Here is a 12841-nt window from a genome sequence, read left to right as displayed (position 1 = left end):
GCTAATAGTAATTTTTTTCTTGGGTAGAGCACCCCATGTTACAGGACATGCCTCAAATGAGAAAACAGAGGGGCTGTCTTGATCTACTGCAAATATAAGCAAAACCTCTTAATTATGAAAGTTACTTGGGTACAGCAAAATCAGTTCTGTGAATATCCATTGGAACATATAAGCAAGTTTATTTGAAGTTAATCTTATATTTTTGAGGATGGAGGGTTTATGAGACTTTAGATGATATTTGGTGAAGGTTCTCAGAAGATAAAACTGTTTCGTGAGGAACTGTAACTTTATCATTTAAAAATACAGCCTATGGAAAAAGAACTTCTTATGAATTGGCTTTAAATAACAAATATAAATGGAATATTTTTCTCATTTTTTTTAATGGCTTGAGCTATACCAAAATGGTATAACATTAGTAAACTGAGTGACTTACAGATTACTGTAAGTGATAATAGCTGTGATATTCTTGTGATATAAAGAGGGTATAAGTAGAGCAAACACTTTTAGGCTTATTTCATATGTAGAAGGATTCAATTGTGCATATTTTAATACAGAGCACGTGAAAGGAATGACTCAAATAACAAATCACTTAATAAAGTTAAACAGATATTCTTGACTGTGAGGGTGGTGAGGCACTGGAACTGGTGAGGCTCTGGGGGCTGCCCAGAAAAGTTGTGGAGACCCCATCTGTGGAGGTGTTCAAGGGCAGGTTAGATGGAGGTCTATGAAACCTGGTCTAGTGAAAGGCATCCCTGCCCTTGGCAGGGGTGTTGGAACTAGATGACCTTTAAGGCCCCTTCCAACCCATGATTCTATGACTCTATGATTTCTATGAACATTGCGTGTTGGTAAGAGTAGACAACACAAGTGACTTGGAAGATCTTTTTCTTTGAAAACTTTCATGGATCAAATCAGAAAGGTAGAAAAGAAAATAATTCTTAATCCCTAAAAAATCTGCTTTTTAAAAAATTGCTTTTATATTCCTGTCTTGCAAGATTTCAATGGAATTCAAGCTCTGTAATATAAATATTTCATATGCAGCCTTCTCATAAAGCATTTAGACCTTTAGTGATGACTTTGTATGAGTTGATGGAAGAACTATTACAATAGATGCTAAGTACAAACTATATAAAGCAAATATAGAGTGAAAAGGTTGAAAACTAATGCAAGATGAAATGTCACTTAAGAAGCTTATGCCTATTCATAACTTACAAGTTTTTTCTTTGTAGTTTCTCTTTAGTAATAGAAAGCTGAGCATAAATATTGTAGGTAATTTTGCTATACTCAGGATTACATTGAAGTTCTACAGGACCATTTTTTAAACTCTTTTAGTTGTCAGTGTAAAACAAATGTTAAACATTTCTGTTTGAGATACCTTTGTTTCAGTGACTAAACCTTCAGCTAGCTTAAAGTAGTCATACAGGTATGTTCTAAAAGTTAAGTTTTAGGATCATAAATTTGGAAGCAAGGGAAACAACTAAGAAGGACTTCAACATCTGACTTGCAATGCATCAAGTGCGGTGTGTTCATCCCAGTGTTTCGGCTGAGAAACCAACAAAACCAGCAGAAGGGATTGCAGGTTGACGGCAGAAAGGCTTCTATAGATGTGGAATAGTGCAATAGATACAGGTTTGCAAGTGTTTACAATTAGTGCTGCTTCTATTCAAGTTAAGAATATAAATTCATGGAAGTAGTACATCTCTAGTTAGTATTACCAGGAATGGTAGTGCTCTTACCTGATACTTCTGTTCTGTGTGGGAGTGGAGTCCAAGAGATTTAATCATGTAATTATTCCTCATATAGAAGCATAAATGTAGTGTTATCCAGTTGCCATCCATTTTATTATGCTTTTTTCTTTGTCATTGAAAAGGAATTCTTCAACAATTTAATCACAGAAACAGCAGTGAATCATTGAGTTTCTTTTTGTGTTTGTGTATTTACTCTGCTTTCCTCACTTTATTACTCTTTTTGATTTCTGGCTTTTCATTAGTTATAATATACTAATATATAAGCTGTTTTGATGTAAGGCTTAAAAATATATTCAAAATAGACTAAATGTTTCATTCTTCAGTAGATGTATTTATTTATTCATTTTGAAAGAAAAGGAAAGGAAATTTATAAAGCATTGTTTATGTTTTGCTTTTTAAAACTGTGGTAAAAATGAATTGCACAAAAATGATTAATGGTTTAAGTGATGATGTTTATGATTCAGAAGTAAACATATAGATGATTTTTAGTTTATGGCAAATATAGTAATAGCAAAAAAAGGCAGACCTGCCCTGTAAAAGTGTTCCAGTATGAAGAGTATTTAGTAATCGTTTGGCTCTTGACTACAATTTGTGGATAGGATTAAAACTCCCTTGGGCAAAATTGTTTGGGTTGCCACAGGGGAATTTCTGATGATGATGAAACACAAGCAACAGTATTCAGCAAAATCAAGGGAAATTGTTTCAAATTTCAAGCTAAAGTCTTACTAAGCAGGTTCAGATTTTTTTATCTAACAACTGCACTTTTAAGGCAAGTAGCTCACTGGAGTAAAATGATACTTCCCACGTGTTTATCCTGTCTCTCTTTTCAGGTCTATTTAGCTGTGGTATATTACTGTATCTAAGCAGGTTGTTCCAAGTTTATAAGTCATATAGGCAAAAGGAAGTGGAATGTGGCAAAACTGGGTGTTTGTCTTCACAGGCTGGTGAAGACAGGCCATGCTGTTGCCCTCAAGACGTCAGGAGGGGCAAAGTCCTACCAATGTCCTCCTGGCATATATTTAGCAGTCTATAGACAAAGCAAGCAAAACTCAAACCAAATCCTGGAGGGCTACGTGTATGCGTTCCAGACCTGCAATAGGATACCAGCTACCGTTTTCCCTCAAACCATATAATAATGTGCCATAAGTTAAATTTTATCTTAATCTTCACTTAGCTTGAAGTTTCCTGCATCTGTTCTGAAACCTGAGCAAAGGTTTTTTTCTGAAAGCTTCATGTATTAGAAAATACTTCTTTCTGCCAGTCTGACTCTTCTCCTATCTATAGAGAATCATACATGCAGTACCAGTGTCAAGGACTACTGTGTAAAAACATAAGCTAAGTCTAAGGAGAATTAATTGCAACACTTAAAGAGAGAAAATAATTAAGTAGAATTCCAGAGAAAAACATGCTAGAAAAAGATAACAGAAATGCAGAGACTCTATCAAAAGAAAAAAATATATTTAAAATGCAAGCATAATATAAGCTAGCTCAGACAAAGGATTCCCAAGGGAAAAAGGAGACAGGATCAACTTTTTTTTCTTTTTCCCTTTAAGATGGGAAAAGAACTGAGAAACTCAAATTTACAAAAGTAAGTTTTAATATTGAAAACTGGACATCATGGAAAAAGAACACAAATTTAAATTGTATAAAACTGTAATTATATACCTTTTTCAATTAAAAGTGAAATCAGATACCAATTTTTATTTGTTAAAAATTCCATGGGAATATTGTCACTTCTTAGCTACAAAGGATTCTGAGGTAAGTAAAATACTGAAGTCAGTAGGTGGAGGACAAATTTCACTGTTGCCTTCTCATAGCCCTCTGAAAAAAAATCAGCACAGTTAACCGTGAAGTTGTAGGGTTTTCCTGTCTGAAAGCTGGGGCAGTGTGTTAGAGTCTTTACCTTTGTAAGTCTGTCTGGGTGGGATGGACAGACAGACAAACAAATGAAGGGCCCTCAGTCAGAAAATGCACTTCCATCTCGGCCCAAGTCTCTAGAGTGTAGTTCTGCAAATGCCACTTCTCTGTCTCAGTTTACTCAATGGCAGTATATGAACTGCAGGGAAACCATTGAGGATATAAAAAGAGAAGAGACTCAAGGTGTGTTTATGCTTTATGTAGAAGGATGTGAGGCCAAGCTGCCTTTCATTAATGGTTTCTGCTGTTGAGAACTGTGGACCTGTGACAGCCTAGACTTCTGCATCCCTTGGACATGTGCAAAAGCGGTCAGGAAAAGGTGCAGAGCTTGTTCTGGTGCTTGTGGTGCTAAGCCAACTTGGATTTTCCCTTCTGGATTTGTTTCAGCACAACTGCCTCACTCACGCTCTACGTATGTGCATCCACACCTCTAGTGTCAGTATGGACATGTCATCAGAACAAATTCTGGGAATGTGCAAATGGCAGTGCTTACTGATCCTTCACAAACCTAGATGTTATTGTCTTCTCAGAGCTGAATTTGAATGTGTCAGGAGTTTTCTGGGTGAATAGGGAATTGAACTTTGAGATGCTGCTGCCGCCACATAATTTACTTCAGATGCAGATATGCGTCCTTGTAGGCAAGGGGCCACCTTTGATAACTCATTTGGTATCTCATTATCACTGAACTTTTTTACAGTAAAGCTAATGAAGACATACAAACCCATTTGTAGTTATCTAGAAGGCTCCACACTATCCCAGTTGAGAGTGACAGTGCTAGCTATTCATATCCCAGGAGTGCAACAATTTAATCAACTTCTCCATATAGCCCTCTCCCTAGGGGAAAAAAAAAAAATAATAATTCCACATAATAGAAAACAACCTAGCATGAACTTCTCCTATGAAATTCTTTAACCTGGCTGCTAACCTATCTTTATTCTTTATACAGATTTCCTATTGATTAAATCAGGTTCATATTTTTGCAAGTTTTTTCTGATGAATTCCATTGCCCTGATCCCAGTTGATTTTAAAATTATGCAAAGCATTTGAATGAGGACAGCAATTAACAAATCTTTTCCTCTAGTGCTGTGGAGCATTTTTGTCACAAGACTAAAGAACATCTCTTCAAAGACTTATTTCCGAGCATGAAGTAGGAATTTCTGCCCCAGGAAATTATGGATCATCAGAATTCTTTCCCAGTTGTAAATTACACTTTTCAGCTTTGCTCTCCTGTAATGTAATCACCCCTAGAGCATCTAAATATGGAGAGATTAATTAAATCCAACAATTAAGCAAAAAAAATCCCTGTAGTTTACTGCTAACAAATGTTAATTGTTAGACAGAATTTAGAGGTTGCCCCATGAGAAGGAAATGAAAGAAAAGAGGAAGAACATGTGGCAGATAATAGTCAAAGACCTTAATCTCTGTTGATATGTGCTCAAATACTTGTGGTGCTGGTTGTGGGGAGGTCTGTGTAGAGCTCATATTGAGGGAGGCACTTCTGGAGCTGGCTTTCCTGGGAAAGATGGCAGATGCATAGTTTGGAAGGCAGAGGCTGTCCTCAGGGTGTTTAATCCATGATACTTTAGATTTTGGAGGAGTTTCGGTGGATATATAGAAATAGCGATGGGTGATAGGGAAAGAATTGTTTGAGAGATTGATTCATCCTCTCATCAGAGAGATTTATCTAGTGGAAAGCCTAATGTGCTGTATTTCAGAGAATTTATTATAGATTACATAGATATACCCATAAAATCCAGTGCTTTCTGTTCCAGATTGCTTTTCTCTATTTATTAAAGAATATCAGTCTAAGCTTTAGTGATTCACCCTTCTTTTAGCACTTTTAATATTCAAATAGTGTATGTTGTTTTAAATCCACCAATTTCAAAATCCTACCAGCTGTCTAGAAATTTTCTGTCTGAACAGTTTATTTTCTACTTTTGTTTGGGTCATTTTTTTTCTCCTTTTTTTCTTTTACCCCTTCTAGTTTTAATATGTTTTTAATTAGTCACTTATAAAATCAAAATGTTATTCAATGTGATAATTTAGTCATAAAAAGGGGTTTCAAATTTTAGTAGCCGTATGGAAAAGTTTTGTTTAGTCATTGATATAAAATCGTAAGAATGATAAATAACTCCTCAACTTTTCCAGCTTTCAGTTTTCACTTTTTAAATCTGTTTTTGTAAAATTGTTACTGAGACATTTTTAACATTGGGAACAGTTCCATGACTCTCATTTGGAGGAGATTTTTGAATTATGTCGTACTTCTCTCATAAGCATAAAATAAATTCCAGTGTTTTTTTTAAATTATTTTTTAGGTTCAGCTATTTTTTAGTTCAGCTGTATTATTTAAAGAAAGAAAAAAAGCCTTTATATACTTTTAATGAATCAGCAGAAATGTTGTGGTATTTCCTTGTCCCAGATTCTCCTCAGGTTTCATTTATTTCAATATTTCTTTTAGTGAAGAAAACACTGAGAAATTTGAATATAGTTCTTCTGACTTGGTAGGTAATTAATGTAACAACCTGGAAATAGCAAGCCTAGCAGTTGTAAAATTTAAGATCAATCAGAAGTTGCTTTTAATGAATTCATATGATGAAGTTAAGGTTCATGGAGAGTGTCCTGGTTTTGGCTAGGATAGAGTTAGTTTTAAACTTAGTAGCTGGTACAGAGCTGTGTTTTGGATTTGAGAATTATGCTGATAACAGTGTGTTTAGTTGTTGCTAAGTAGTGCTTACCCTAAGTCAAGGACATTTCAGTTTCCCATGCTCTGCCAGTGAGGAGCTGCACAAGGAGCATGGAGAGAGCATAGCCAGGGCAGCTGGCCAAAGGGATATTCCATATAATGGATTGTCATGCTGAGGGTATAAACGGATGAATTGGCTGATTGCTGCTCAGGAGAGGCTGATTGCTTCGCAGGTGAGCAATTGTATTGTGCATCACTTGTTTCTCTTGGGTTTTGTTCCACACTCTCCTTTTGGTATCTTCCCTTTTTCTAACATTATTGTTCCTAACAACTTTGCTTCAATTATTAAACTGCTTTTAAATGAATCCCAACTGTAATGTTGCTGTCTTGCATTCTGATTGGTTTTTAGCAGTGCTCCATTTTTGTTGCTAATATTTTTCCCTGTCACAAAGTGTAGTATTGATGAAACATTTTCACAAAGATTCAAGTATTCTGCTTAGCATGCCACAATAGGATTTATGCTGTATGGCTTCTTAGTGTTTACTGATATATTCCATATAAATAATTCAAGAAAGTGAATTTGAGTAATTGCTTCTCTGAGGAATACAGTCCATATCTTTTGTATTAAAATTTAAATGGATGTTTTTACATGTCCCACACTAGTACACCTGGGAATAAAGTAGTCAGTAGAACAAGTGTGGTTTTGAGTTGTGCTGGTCACTTCTTTAAAGGGAGAGATTTTCAGCTTGATACAGAAACTATCACTGATTTCAGTGTGTCAATGTTTATAGTTTGTATTTCAGAATTGTGTTCATTTACACCAGTAAACATCCTTTACTAAATTGAAGGAATAACAAGTGTACCACTAAAAAGACTCTATACCAAATTCAGTGCAAAACAAGGGATGTTTTTATGTAAAATATGCAATTTATGTATGAAAAAGCTGTTGTGTTTTGTTACATGGTTTCATTTTTTTTCATTCATGCCATTAATCCAGCAGCAGTTATAATTACATTACTTCTGTATTTGAAAGTAAAGAAACCAGAATGGTGATTAGCAGATACTTTGGTTAGATTTCTTTTTCTTGGCCATCAAACACTTCATACTAAACTTTAAACCATACAGATTTGGAGTATTTCTGACATTAGAGGCATTGTTCTTTACAAAGTGTAAAATCAATTGCAGGAACACCTACACGTCTTGTATACCTATAATGCCTGTATTTCCAGGCAAGAAATAAATGATTGTTAGCATGTTTTGGGTTTTTTTTTTTTTTTTAAGAACAGAGAAAAGTTTCAGGCAGACGTGTAAGCATGTGTTGTCTGACATGTAAAAATTCTTCTTTGGAAAACCCATGATACACCAGGATCTAGCTACCCATGGTGAAAGTGTAGGACCCCACTGAAGGAAACACCAAGTACATTCTGTTGAGAAGAGTTTTTGATGGGCATAATTGCTGCAGCCTCCATAGCAATTAAGGTATAAAATATTCTGTGTTATTTATTCCTATTGTTCAGGCAAAAATCATTAATCAGTCCTGTGGAAAACTGGAGTTTCTGTGGAAGGAAACTTGCTATAGCTTTACCCTGTGCCCAGTTCATGGAGTAACTGGCAGTTGTTGAACTTGTATGTGAGATGGACATTATGGAAGGGCTGGTGGAAAGCAAAAGATGGCTGAGCAAGTCTAAGAGCCAGTTTCTAGGCTCTTCTAAGTGTTCCTGTTATGGTAAACAGAAATAAGTCCCCTAAGACACGCATTAAGATGAGTGTTGTGCTTTCAGACACGGCAGTGAGGTTGGACCTCAAAAGAAGCTCCCCTGCCTTTCAGGGAGTTGTGTTGGATTGGTTGAGAACCTGGACGTGTCTCCATGGGCCAAAGTTCGAAGTTGAAATCGGTGTTGTTGATCAGTTTTGTGGGACTGATGCAATTTCTTTTGCCCTGAATACTCTCTGAAAACTCATCTTTCCTTGCGGGGAGGACTGGATGAGGTGGAATGAGGTTCAGTCGTGAGGCTGGCATATGGGGAATTTGCCTCTATGTTTTTTTTCCTCCATCATATATTCATTTTTCTTTTCTCAGCCAGGCTTCTGTAGAGCAACTGAGGATTTTGGTGGCATGGGGAATTCCTGGAAATCTAAGTAGGTTAGCAATGCTGGCTGAAGGCTAAGTAATTTGACTTGTATAGTTTTTAACAAAGCTTTGCTTCCTAGTTTGGATATGTGGCCTGGTAGGAATCCTGACAGAACACTTAATAAACTTTCAAATCCAGAAAGGAAAACATGTTATAAAAAGGAGAGTGGAGTTCTAAGACTTATTAATTAGTCAGTGGCTAGAGGAGGAAGATTTTTTTTCTAATTCTTTTTGTGATTAAATGAATGGTTTGTTAATGTCATGTTTCTAGTTTCTCTTATTTGAAAGGCCTGCTTTGTGTCTGGCTGAGAGGGCTGTGAATCTTGCTTAAGTGTATATATTAACAAAATGTATGCACAAATCTGAGTTGCCCAGAATAGGTCAAACTCTTAGAGGATTGCTGGAAAGTTCCTACCTGACATTGCATGTATTTTAACTGTATACTGTGTTGTATTCTTCAAAGAAATTTATCTCTGCAGGAACAGGTCAGATCACTGTGTGTGATCTGTTTAGAGCTGCTGATCTTTATTTTGCCTACCAGCAAGCACATTTGATTATTGTTGTAGTTCGATATTATTTTTTCCTATGTGATATTATTATTTTTAATATTACTTTCCTCTTCATATACTTATCTGCGGCATGGGTTTTCTCTCTCCCCGGCTGCACGCAGCTCTTGGGAGCCCGGCTGTGGCGTAGCTTCCACGTGCTGCCGGGGTTTGCTGCCGCGGGTTCCTGGACACGGCTCCGTGTCTTAGGCACATGGGCTGGCCGGGCCCTGTTACTGTGCGCTAGGGATCCGGTAAAGAGGTAAGGAATTTGTCCATTTACTCTGTGCTTGGCAGGAACAGTTTATTGGTCACGTGGCGCGGTTCGATGGAAAGACGCGACCGCTCCCGGCACTCGCATGGGAGAAAATGGCGCCTGGGTGCCGGCGGGATAGGGTTTTATGGAGGGGCGGGGCGAGAGGATCCATGGCCTGCTGTCCAATAGGGGCGGCTGCCGTGGCGGTGACGGCGGCAACCGCGACCAACCAGAGAACCCCGCAGGGGCGGGCACCGAGCCTTGGGCTGAGCGGGATCGTGTGGCTCGGGGTGGCCAGCACGGGGTTTCCCAGGGCCAGATGGGGGGGTGGTAACAGGAGCGGCAGAGGGGTAAGAGCCAGCAGCAGGCAGCGTGGGGCCAGAAACCGCGGGGTTAGAAACGACACGGGGGAAACGCGGGGGTACACAGGACTCGGCTAGCTAACACAAATAAGAACGCCTAAAACCCAATCCCAGGATGCAACACTTATCTATAGGGTTCTCACTGCATAGCCTTCCTGAAGTACTTGATGATCACTAAAATAAAGTGTAAAGAAGTGAATTTATATTAAACACTTCTGAAAAAGATAATACAAATGAGCTAATATTTTATTTTACAGAAATTTGGATATTTGAATAGTATATAGGTGATCTTCCAGTGTATACCTTAACAAATAATACAAATATACATTGATGACTTTTGTCATCAGCCTCTGTATGCTGTTTGTTTTTTATAACTACAATATTACCTACATAAAATGGGAAAATGTCACTGTAAAAGGTTTAACTGTGAAAAACTAAGCAGTGCAGGGATACTTCCTTGCTTAGGACTCTGTTGCAGCAGAACCTAACAGGAAACTGAAGAAAGGAAGTACTTAGAAGGTTCTTTTTCCTTCTGGTGAAATCTTCCCCATTATATGTCTCTGTATTTCTGCATCACATATACTGAGGTGGAGTCAGAACCTGGCTGCAATCCAAAGACCAGTGAGCCACCCTCAGAGGACTGCCTACCTCCCCTTCCAGTTCCCAGATTATGCTGGGATTAATTAGATTAATTAGATCCACTCTGTCCCCCACAGGCTTCCCTTTCAAAGGACAGAACTTGCATTTGAGAGTTGTCCAGAATAAAAATGTAACCTTAAATTCTGTTCTATGTTCCATGATTGCTGCTGTCTTAGGCACAAACTACATCTTCTTTCCTATGAACTGCCATGTCCATACTACATTTTTTTCCATTGCTGCCATCTCATTCAGGACATGTATGTTTTGTTACAACTCTGATTCTAGGCTGTAGATCCTGGATGTCTGTTGTGGGGAGAGGATATCAGAATTGGTAATTTTGGTGTTAAAGTTGGTGTTTTCCCTTCTGATGAACTGTGTATGCAACAAACATTGTAGACAGTAGTCAACTAAAGCTATTACATATGAATAGTACCTTGCTACCTGTAGTAATTCTAATGGTAAGCTATTTATCACAAATATGCATATTAAATAATCAAGATAATCACTAAATTTACAGTATTCAGCAATGTTAGTTTTTGTAGGTAATGAAGCTAATGTAGTTAAGGATGATACAAAGTGTAAAACTGGATGAAATTATGGTAGAAAATTTTAGTTATGTTAAATCAGTTATGCAAATACAATTTTAAAAAAAATCAATAAAATCTAATCACTTGCCAAGATTATAAAAAATATAAACCTACTTGAAGATATAAAACTGTCCTCAATACAATCTAATCAACTCCAGAATGAAACATCTCTAATTTGATTAAAATGACCCAATTGACCATAGTAATTTCTTCTTGAGATCAATAAAAGTACTGAAGTTCACAAGACGGAATGATATTTTTTCTTACTAAATAGCAAGTTTAGCTTTTGTAGTATCTGACCTTTTTCAGGCACTGACATTGATTCAGAGATTTGAGGGCTGATGTGCCTTGTACTTGACTAGTTTTATTCACATTAATGTTATATTTTTCATCCCAATCTCCATGCTCTTGTTAGTTTTTGTTATTTTTTCAATTATATTATATATTCAGTCAGATTCTAGATCTTCCAACTCATCCTAGTTTTTTTCTAACAGAGGAGAAATTTTCTGGTACAAATTTTTAAAAGGCAAGACAGCTGTTACTGTACGGAGACCCTTGCTCATGGTATAGTCCATGCATTCAAATCATTCACAAGGAAGAGTCTGAGAGCAATGAAAGCTCTGGGACTGAGGTGTCTTCCTTAGTGTCTGCATTAATTTATTTGTCCAGTGATGACACTCATATATATAAAATAGGAAAAAGAAAAAGGTGTTGTCTGATTGGGTTAATGTTGGATTTTTTTTAACCCATGTTTCTGTTCCTAGTAAATTTTTTTTGTTTTTCCTTTCTTTCCTCTCATTACTTCTTTTTCTATTCCTTCTTAGCTACCAACATCTCCCTCCTTAGCACTCATTCCATTGCTGTATTAGTCTCTTTTTGTCTGAATTTTTTGTTTGCTCTTTTTGTCATTTAACCCTTATAAATGATACATTGCTAGACATAGGAAGAGATTACACTTAAGGTCTAAAATTAGCTTTCTACTCTAAAGTGGTCTTCTAGGCAACCTCTGTAATCAATAAAAGATAAATACCACAGAGGGCAATTCATCACACTTTAAGCTTATGTTGAAACTGGAAGGATTAATTGCTGCCTGGGCCACCTGTCTCTTCGTGATGATTAAAGGGAGCGCCTAAGATGACAACCTCAGATGAGATACCTGGCTCTCAGACGGCTAAAAGCAGATGAAAAGTAGCCTACCTGATGTTCCTGGAGTGGTGTTGATAATGCATTGTTGTCAGAGGGTCTGTCCTACAGTGGTAGAAACTGCAGAAAATTGGGATGAGAAGGCATGCACAGTTTGATTTTTTTTAAATTTTTTTTTCCCCTGAATTGATTTGGGATGGTACCAACAGTTATATTTTATTTTCACTAATGACCAACAATGCTGTGATGTTCTAAAAATCAAACCCCTACTATTTTGTTAGAATAGTTAATATTTGTATAGCTCTTATGTGAACCTCTCAGCAAACTGCAGAATCCATTTCATTTTGGCATGGAGAGCTAGAAGCTTTGTAGCATTTCTGACAAGGTCATGCAGTGCTGTATAACAACATAAGTGGGTACAAATCCAGTTACAGCAATTCAATTTTAAAATCATAAGGAACTAAGTTTACTGATAAGATAGTATCTACTATTTCAGTGGCTGTTACTAAATTGAGAACATCTCCATAAAGTGTGTCCAGATATATTTGATCATAAACAGTTGATAATTTTTAATGAATTCTGAACATAAGCATTTGGAATTTGTTCTGGTTTGAAAGCAAAACTAGTGAGAGACTCTAAGTCAGAAATACAATTTATTGGGAAAAGGGAAAACAAAAGACAAAAATACACACAATGATACAAAAGGAAGACCACTGGCAAAGTCAGAATACAACCTGACACCCGCTTTGGCCAGCGTGCTGGTAGCAGTCCAAACTGGAGTGGCTGCAGTCCTCTTGGAGTGGCAGATGTGGTTGCTGTGTCTTCTTGGA

General features: G+C 37.1%; 1 protein-coding gene across 2 annotated transcripts in view; it reads left to right on the top strand.

The window, feature by feature from the left end:
- DGKB (diacylglycerol kinase beta) overlaps positions 1 to 12841 on the top strand; it is a 337132-nt gene that overhangs the window by 19264 nt on the left and 305027 nt on the right. The gene's annotated exons all lie outside the window — the stretch shown is intronic.

The sequence above is a fragment of the Vidua macroura genome, chromosome 1 (assembly GCF_024509145.1).
Source record: "Vidua macroura isolate BioBank_ID:100142 chromosome 1, ASM2450914v1, whole genome shotgun sequence".
NCBI lineage: Eukaryota > Metazoa > Chordata > Aves > Passeriformes > Viduidae > Vidua > Vidua macroura.
The sequence above is the reverse complement of the archived record's forward strand: the minus strand, read 5'-3'. Positions and strand labels throughout refer to the sequence as shown.